General features: G+C 44.4%; 1 pseudogene; it reads right to left on the bottom strand.

The window, feature by feature from the left end:
• Positions 1–1758: 1758 nt before the first annotated feature.
• Positions 1759–9169, bottom strand: LOC141776814 (casein kinase I-like; annotated as a pseudogene).
• Positions 9170–9467: the final 298 nt, after the last annotated feature.

The raw sequence follows: 9467 nt of genomic DNA, 5'->3' as shown, positions 1-9467 counted from the left end.
GACCGTCGGTGCAGAGAAGGCAAGGCGTCATGGTCTCGGTGGTCACGCAGTGCAGCAGCTGAGTAGAACGTGACTACTGGATATTTTGTGCATGCATACTTTGAGGAATTGATGTCAGTGCAAATTCTCAATTCATATTTGAATTGTTACACATCTTTCAAAATGATATTCTTCAACTTTAATAACATAGTTTTAGATAAAATGTACATAAAGCAAAACCCTTTAAGACGTCTATTATTCAACATCACATTGCATTCTGGGATATGAGTGAACAGAATCTATGTATATGACAACAAAAACACAGTTATACTGTAAACACAGTTAAATATTTACAGGCTTGTCTGCATTTTTAAAACATGCAATGACATTTTAAAAAATATGGTCTGAAACTGGGCTACACCTGGCCAATAAATCCTGCTCTATATCAGAGCTAATCTGGAGCTACTGCATAGAGGTGATGTTGAAATGACTTCTATTGCTAAGTGAGCCTCTTCCTGGAATGAACCTTGATAACCCCTCCCTCCTCTTCCTGCTCTCAGACACAGCCAGTATGTCCCAGTTGTATGTATACTGCATGCAACAGTACGTACTTTTTAAGGGCAGCTGCAGAAAGCTAAAAGTAAAAAGGAAAAGTATGTGATTTGGGACGTAGTCAGTCGTGCTGCTCCTCATCCTGGAATGAATCAAAACTTGATAACCCGGTCTATTTATTTCCTTGTTCCCTCCCCTTCAGATCTACAGTTTGAAGGTTGGTGTAACCAACATAACACATGATGATTACATCAGAGCTCAAACTAGTGTCGGTTCTAGTCAAGTGAAACTCAGACAGTCGTTGCTACTGAGAGGTGAAATGGCGCAGAAAGGAGTTCAGCTGGACCAGGAAGCAATCTCTTGTTCGATCTGTCTGGATCTACTGAAGGATCCGGTGACTACTTCCTGTGGACACAGCTACTGCATGAACTGTATTAAAGGCTTCTGGGATGGAGAGGATGAGAAGAAGATCTACAGCTGCCCTCAGTGTAGGCAGACCTTCACACCGAGGCCTGTCCTGCTGAAAAACACCATGTTAGCAGATTTAGCGTTCCTATTGGCTGTTCATTCAACAGAGGCAGCTGTCAATCACAAATCACAAACTCCGATCAGACGGTCAAACTAGGCAGCGCTGATCAAATATGAATCAATATTCTGTTACTGTGATGCCTATTTCTCTCCTCAAATGTTTTCAGAATCATCTTGTAGTGAACTGTTTAGCTGGAAAATGAGAAAGTTTGTGACCCGGTAGCCATGTTGAGATCATTTCTCATTTTACTTACTCATTGTAAATCAATTAACAACACAAAACAATGACACATATTGTCCAGAAACCCTCACAGGTACTGCATTTAGCATAAAAAACAGGCTAAAATCATAACATGGCAAACAAAAAACAGCTGTCAGTGTGACAGTGTGTTGACTTGACTATGACTTGCCCCCAAACTGCATGTGATTATCATAAAGTGGGCATGTCTGTAAAGGGGAGACTCGTGGGTACCCATAGAAGGTGGAGAGAGAGCCTTGTGTCTAGTGACAGCCCATCAGGCGTCAAATGCTGGGATGCGGTGCGTCCCCTCGTGATATAAAAACGCCCCTGTGGACACGTACCATAAATCTAAATAAAAATATTTTTGCTGTTAACGGTTAAAAGAAGAGTTGCAGGTGTTGGCATCCTCTTTAACCTGTGTGTGTGTGTGTGTGTGTGTGTGTGTGTGTGTGTGTGTGTGTGTGTGTGTGTGTCCTTACTTGGTATCATCAGCCACCTCCACCTCTGCATTGGCTGTGATTGGTGCGTTGGAGTGTCCTGCAGTGGGGTCGTCTGTATTCAGCTCCCCATTGGTTGAACTCATCACCTGGAGGTGAGAAATGGGGGAGGGATGAGTTCAGGCGTGCCAACGTCCGATATTGGTGGGACAACAATTTAAAAAGACTTGCATTACGTCCACACTAAGGCAGATACATCTGAAAACTTATGTGAAAAATGCACCAAAACAACTGAGAGGCAGATAAAAGTCTCTTCTTGTGAGAGCCCAGTTACTGTGCTGAGTCTCAGCTAGTTAAACGTCCATCTGCGTCCTGCTCTCCATCCTCACAGAGGACAAGACTGTTTTCAAATGTAGCCAGCTTAATGTGGACGTGGTCTTAAAAATAGTCCATAAGAGCTGTGACCTCCGGGGAAGCCTCACACCTCCACAGATACAGCCATTGTCAACATTCATTTTGCTGCCATGCAAAATAGCGACACCTCTGCGTCATGACTTAAAACAAAAAGCAACGACGACTTTGTGGCCTTGAAACTGTTTAACTTCACTCTTTAACAGCAGCCGCTCTGACATCATTCATATGCTAGTACAGTCCTGCTGCACCTGTTTTTAGTTCCTTTACACATTTCACCTATTTTCCTTTTTCTTTTGAATATTTCCCATCCCTTCAGTGCGCCTGTCATGCCTGAAATGTCTTTTTCTTTTACGCCAAAGCTCACGATTTACGTGCTCACACTGTACGGTCCGATCATCAGCCACGACCTGAGTGCTCACACTGTACGTGTAAAATAGATCTTGGATCATCTGTGCCGTCCTGTCTGATGAAACGTCTATAAAAAGAAAGAGGCAGCGGCGTAACGTTATATGGACTCGCAGGTGGCGAGGAATGCACAAATACACACACTGTTTGTCGGCCACTCGCTAAATTTACGCCGGGCAGACACACAGCTGACAACCTGCTAAACTAAACTAAATATGCGGTGGAGACTTTTACTGGGAAAGTGGCTGCGTGTCCGCCACACTACACGCAACACCGCTAAGTTAACGCTCCCTCGGACGGGTGATCTGGGGACTCAGTTGTCTGTTGTGCTCATACACTGCAGCTGGCGCACCGCTGCATGCGATGCACAAATCTCGTCGGTTAATAATCGGTTAACGAGGGTCGGTTATCGGTTAAGAACATTTTTCTAAATTAGCATCCCTAGTACAGTGTACGCCCAGCTTAGCACAGGAAAACTACTAGTGCCTCAGAATGCATTGAATCCAAATATGATTCGACATGGATTATGTCACATGTAAATACTCAATAAACATCCACTTCACAGCACCACATTCACCTCTGCACCGTGGCTCGATCATGGCCAAGTCAGCACTAGCTGAAAGCCAAACAGTTCAATAAGAGCAATAGAGAAGCCAGGCCACAACCTTCTGTCCCCTTGCATAAAGTCTCCATTATTTTAATGTGAAAAAGGGAGTAGTTTAAAAAAACAAAAACACATTGCCTAACATATGGTGTGTAAACGTAAAGGTGTGTAAAACGTGGAAGGTTTTAATTTAGAATCTCTATTACAATAGTCCCATGTGAGGGAATTATTGAGTTGTTGTGAGAAAACAGACTTGAGATCAGCCCCTGCGCCGTCTCAGAGAAAGTCATGCAGGCAGACATACAAGTAGGCAGACAGACAAGAAGCCAGCGGAGCTAACCCGTCCTCTCAGTACCTGGACGGACCCGCCCAGCCTATCAGCAGTGAGATGGGAGCCCAGCAGCTCTCGATTGGTCACTGGAGTGGGCTGCGACTCACTGCCTTTCCCCTCTGGAGACTAGAGGAGCCGATCGCAGGAGAAACGAGGAGGGAGGGAGGAGGAGGAGGAGGAAGAGGAGGAAGAGGAAGAGGTGGAGGTGGTGGAGGTGGAGGTGGTGGAGGAGGGAAAAGATGAAGAGGACCGGTAAGATGGAAGAGGAGGCTCGCCGTGGAAAGGGGAGGGGACAGGGTGGAAAAGAGAGGAGAGGAGAAGGGAAAGCAGTGAGGAGAGCAGCAGCACGGTGAGGAGGAGAGAAAAGAATGAGGAAAGAGAAAAGAAATAGTGAGTTCAGAGTCAGTATTTGGTGGAGGAGCAACAGGAGGGTGAGCACTCAAGTGTGCGGTACAGTGAGAGTGCACAAGGAGACTCTGCATGTGTGGAGGCCCCATGCAAAAAAGGGGGAAGGAGGTGGTCTATGTTCTCTGGCCCTGTTCAGACCTGGTGTTAACATGTGTCCTCAGTGATCCGATCACAAGTGGACAGCTCTAAGTACAGGTGTGAACGCACTCGAGACGCATTGAGATCGGATCTTTCAGACCACATTCAGAGGTGGTCTGGGCCACATTAAGGACCGCCTACTCTACTGACGTCCTGCTGGGATCAGCGGGTCTCTGCGCTCCTCGTGTGAATAGATAGACAAAGTCCAGCCAATACTTTACACAGGCAATATAACTTAACCATTAACTATCCAGGCGGTACAGGAGGACTTTATTCTAGTCCGTTAAAGGATCTATAACCCTCTACAACACCTCACCTCCGTCTAACAGAGAACTCTCAGCTCTATAGTGTCTGTCTCAACCACACTCGCACATTGGTTTACTACCTCATTTCATTTGATTTTGAAGGGACTCTATGTAAGAATCAGAAATGTCTTGTTAACAGCGACACCTGTGGCCGTTAAGTCAACGAAAGTCAGCGTATTGTTGCTCGCGCTTGTGCTCGCTCTACATAGACGTGAACGCTCAACACAGTGAGGCGACACGTCAGCTAAAAGCACAATATCACTCTATATTTCAGCTGCTTGGCAGTAATGTTAGCTGACCAGACGAAGGTCTCTCCATGAATCAATGCTGATCCTAGTGTTGGCTTTTCCTGCCTCAGCCTCCCGACCGCAGCCGGAGGGAACAGGGGAGACACCGGAGTTTTGGTCGGAGATGATAATGTTACTTGCTGAGGAGCCCCGCCGTCACTTCACAAGACACGGGAAACCTCTGTTCAAACGTCCACTGAACATTCACTAGATATTCTCAGAGCTAAACTAACTCTTCTGCAGTGTGGAGTGAGCAGCATGCACGTGAGAGTGGAGCGAAATAGCGAGAACGAGCGCGGTGTGTGAGTGAAGGCAGGCAGAGGAGCATAGACTTCGGCCCTGGAGACCAAAGCTACGGTCTCCCCCGCGTCCTCCAACCGCGGCCAACACTGTTTTGCAAGATGGGCTTCACAAGACGGTGCTTCCGTGTAGTTTGTGTTGGAGTCTGAGTCTGAACAGCGTAGCCACACGCGAGCGCGCATGAGACACCGAACCGCAATGATTTGTTCATGTAAGAAGTTACAAACAGTCCCTTTAAGAAAAATTGTAACTTGCACACTTTGCTATTGTATTGTATATAGTATGTTATTGTTATTCTATATTCCTATTTTGTATTTTCTAAGCTAGTGGTAGTAGTCTGGTACATTTATAGTGTATTCTAATATATTCTTTATATTGTGTGTACACTACAGATATTATCTCTAGTGTTTTTTATTATATATTTACTGTCCCTGTGCTTTGTCTGAATAACCTGCTGCTGTAACATCAGAATTTCCCAATTTGGGATCCATCCACTGTATTCAAATGCACCTATCATGCTAATTTTCAGGTTCATACTTGTATTTTGGGTTTAACATGGGTTTACATGCTGTAAAGTTAATAAAACAGAGAGACGACTCTCTCTCCCAATATTTTGAATGTGGCCTGCAGTACCCATTTTAAACCGCTAGCCGTCAGTGCTGCATATTGTTCCTTTTAACAGTTTGGATCACCTCTTGCATATTTGCTGCTTTCTTTTAGTGCCGATTATTTGGTGATGATTGATAAAGAAACCGAAGCCAGTTAACCCTGCGACACGGCCAACACGGCTTTGTTTTGCAAGTGGAGCAAACAAGAAAGTGACAAGAGCTGAGGGAGCAGGAGAGTGAAGGAGAGGCAGGGCTGCTTCATGTGTGTGTGTGTGCGTGTGTGTGTGTGTGTGTGTGTGTGTGTGTGTGTGTGTGTGTGTGTGTGTGTGTGTGTGTGTGTGTGTGTGTGTGTGTGTGTGTGTGCGCGTGTGTGTGTGTGTGTGTGTGTGTGTGTGTGTGTGTGTGCGTGTGTGTGTGAGGCTGACGTACAGTGTTACTTTTTCACTAGACTGGCACATACGTGTTTTTTTAAGCTGGTATTGACAGTTTGGCAAATATATACAGAATCTCTCTCAAATACTCAGACTGTAATAAATCATGTGAATGTGCAACACGTGCATCATGTTGCATTATTTGTTCAGAGTGAGTGTACCTGGTTTTTGGTCTGCGGTGCTTTCTCTCGGTTGCTCGTCTGAAGTGGAGTCTCGCTGGCCACCGGACCAATAGGAGTGGGCTAAACACACAGGAAGTGGGATCATCAACATGGGATCAGAGTGAGGAAATGCACATTTGGTAACATGACGTTTCTTTACATCCTATTATTGATCTTGATGGATAACGCTGTCGTACACTAGAGGGCTAATGTAGAAGCGTGAGAGCGATGACGCTGAATGTTGCAGCATTGTGAACAACTCAAAGTTCAAAACCTCACCGCTGAACTCAAAGCTCACGTTATTTGAACTTCAATATTGTCTGTTGAACTCACTCAAAAGTGAGTAAATTCAGATTACACTTCACAAAGAATGGAGGAGGAAGTGTCTTTCACTTTTTGGAGATAAGAGAAATTAATATCAAGGCTGTCAATAAATTAAAATAGTTAATTGCGATTCATTTTTATCAGTTAAAAATGTACCTTAAATGGAGATTTGTCAAGTATTTAATACTCTTATCAACATGGGAGTGGGCAAATATGCTGCTTTATGCAAATGTATGTATATATTTATAATTGGAAATCCATTAACAACACAAACAATGACAGATATTGATCCAGAAACCCTCACAGGTACTGCATTTAGCATAAAACAATATGCTCAAATCATAACATGGCAAACTGCAGCCCAACAGGCAACAACAGCTGTCAGTGTGTCAGTGTGCTGACTTGACTATGACTTGACCCAAACTGCATGTGATTATCATGAAGTGGGCATGTCTGTAAAGGGGAGACTCGTGGGTACCCATAGAACCCATTTACATTCACATATCTGGAGGTCAGAGGTCAAGGGACCCCTTTGAAAATGACAGTTTTTCCAGTTTTCGCCAAAATTTGGCGCAAGTTTGGAGCGTTATTTGGCCTCCTTAGCGACGAGGTAGTCTGACATGGTACCAATGGATTCATCAGGTTTTCCAATTTCATATGATCAAAGTATCTTCACTCCAGCTTTAAAACTGAGCCCGCTAAAACCTACAAGTTATGCGTAAATGCGTTAAAGAAAACGTTAAAACAAATGTATTATTGCTTTAGCGGCCCTAAATAATAGCACGACTACTTTATCACTTCCTGTTTACACAATAGATCAGCCATATGATTATGTGTCACTCTTTGAGTTCAGCTCAGACTGCACAAAACACCCGCTCCACACTAACCAGTGGCTTTCCAGTCCAGTCGTACTGGTAGTCGAAGATGTATCCGTTTCTGTCAAAGAGGTCCGTAAAGAGTTTCCTCAGGTAGTCGTAATCCGGCTTCTCGAAGAAGTCCAGGCGACGCACGTACCGCAGGTAGGTGGCCATTTCTTCTGTTGCATACACACAGGCACCAAACCCACGCACACACAGAGAAACACACGCAAGATTTGATCAACATATGCTAACCTGATCATTTATGCAACAGCTGTGCAGAAACACTTTTTGTTTTTTGTCGAAGCGTGTGTATACGAACCTGGGAAGCTTTCACAGAGGACCTCTATCGGTGTGTCTCTCTTGGTGTCTCCGATCTTCTGATAACGTTCTTTCAGAGTGTCAGCCTAATGAAGACAGAGACACGGTGGAATTTATTCACAGAGGTGATGAAGGGGGGGAAACAAAACAAAACACACAGGACGGCTGGTCGACTGCCTCCTCACCTTGAGCCCCTGCCAGGGTAGGCTGCCTCGCAGGAAGTACATGAACATGTGGCCCAGAGCTTCCAGGTCATCCCGCCTGCTTTGCTCTGAAACACAGAACAACAACAAAGGCTTTAAATTGCTCTCAGTCAGGACAGATGAATGTTGTCAAGGCAAACTATGTGTTGAGCACGCCTGCAAACTCAATTGGGATGAAAAAGGGAAACACAGTTCTTACAAAGCCTTAGACATCTACGGGTGATATGGTATGGATCTATGATTTGCGTTAAGAGTGGTACATGTGTGCACATGTAGCACGAGGGAGCAGCTCACCTTTCCCCAGATGTGTATTGATGCTCATATATCTAGCAGTTCCAGTCAGACTCTTGTGTTCTCTCTATGGGATGTGTTTCTTGGTCTCTGGGTCTATGTATTCTTTCGCCAGGCCAAAGTCTATGATGTGGATGGTGTGTTGCCGTTTGGAGCCGGGTCGGCCCACCAGGAAGTTCTCAGGCTTCACATCTCGATAGATCAGGCTTCTGGTGTGGACAAATTCCATGCGGGTTATCTAAGGAGCAAAAAAAAAGGCAGCGCTAAGTAATCCAAAAATAAACTACAAGTGTTTTTGAGATTAAAAAAAATAAAAATAGATTTTATATGTATAACCTTGGTAATGAAGTGATAATTTTCTCCGGTTGTCCACGTTAGGTCAGATAGTCATTTATTATATGTTGATGTAGAGTGTAGCAGCAGAAGGACCTGTCGTATCTCTCTCTAACACCGTCTTAGACCATCTTCAGAACATTGTAGTTTTGGCAGTCGGATTCTCTTAACACCACGGTTGTCTTTTCCTAAGTAATCTGAATTCTTCTTCACATCTTTCCTTGACCTCATGACGTTTTCCATCGAGGTCGAGGAAAAGTGGTTAGGAAAGGACGTAATTTTTTTGACTTTTCGATCGCAGCCCATGTCTGTACACAGAGGTTGAACATAGCTGTCTACACCCTCCCCAGGTCTGCAGGGCATAAGGAAACGGGCGTACCAAATTGGGCAAAAAGTATGCTAAGAACAAAAAAAACATAGCTTAAAAAGTCTTATTTGCTAGCTGGCATTAGTGCTAACTTCATTATAAATGTTGGAAACATGCAAACCATTCCAATAAAGCTCGGCTAACTCTCACAGTAGAAAACCTGACGTTTCCTGTTCCTGTCCCGGATGAGGAAGAGTTTATGAGAAATGTGGAGCCATCACCAAAGCCTGAGGAGCCAAGAAATATTTTACAACTGAAAACTGAAATGTTTTCAAATGTGGAGCAGGTTTGAACCGAGGCTCCGTTTGTAAATGAGGAAACATACTGTGCGTTCCAATACCCATACTACCATACTACTTAGTATGCCAGAAAAAAAGATTTCTCATGTCCCAATACATAGTATGTCAAATGCATTATGACAAAGCTACCAGGATGTCCTACTACATCTGGTCACATTTTACAGAATGAAAGCCAGCATGCTTTTCTGGCTGTTCTGACCCACAATCCTCTGCACAGCAGATATATTGTATGCATACTGCATGCAACAGTACGTACTTTGTAAGGGCAGCTGCAGTGTACTAAAAGGAAAAAGGAAAAGTATGTGATTTGGGACGTAGTCAGTCGTGCTGCTCCTCGTCCTGG

Source organism: Sebastes fasciatus, chromosome 11, assembly GCF_043250625.1.
Source record: "Sebastes fasciatus isolate fSebFas1 chromosome 11, fSebFas1.pri, whole genome shotgun sequence".
Taxonomy (NCBI): Eukaryota; Metazoa; Chordata; class Actinopteri; order Perciformes; family Sebastidae; genus Sebastes; species Sebastes fasciatus.
This window is presented reverse-complemented; position numbering and strand designations above follow the sequence as displayed.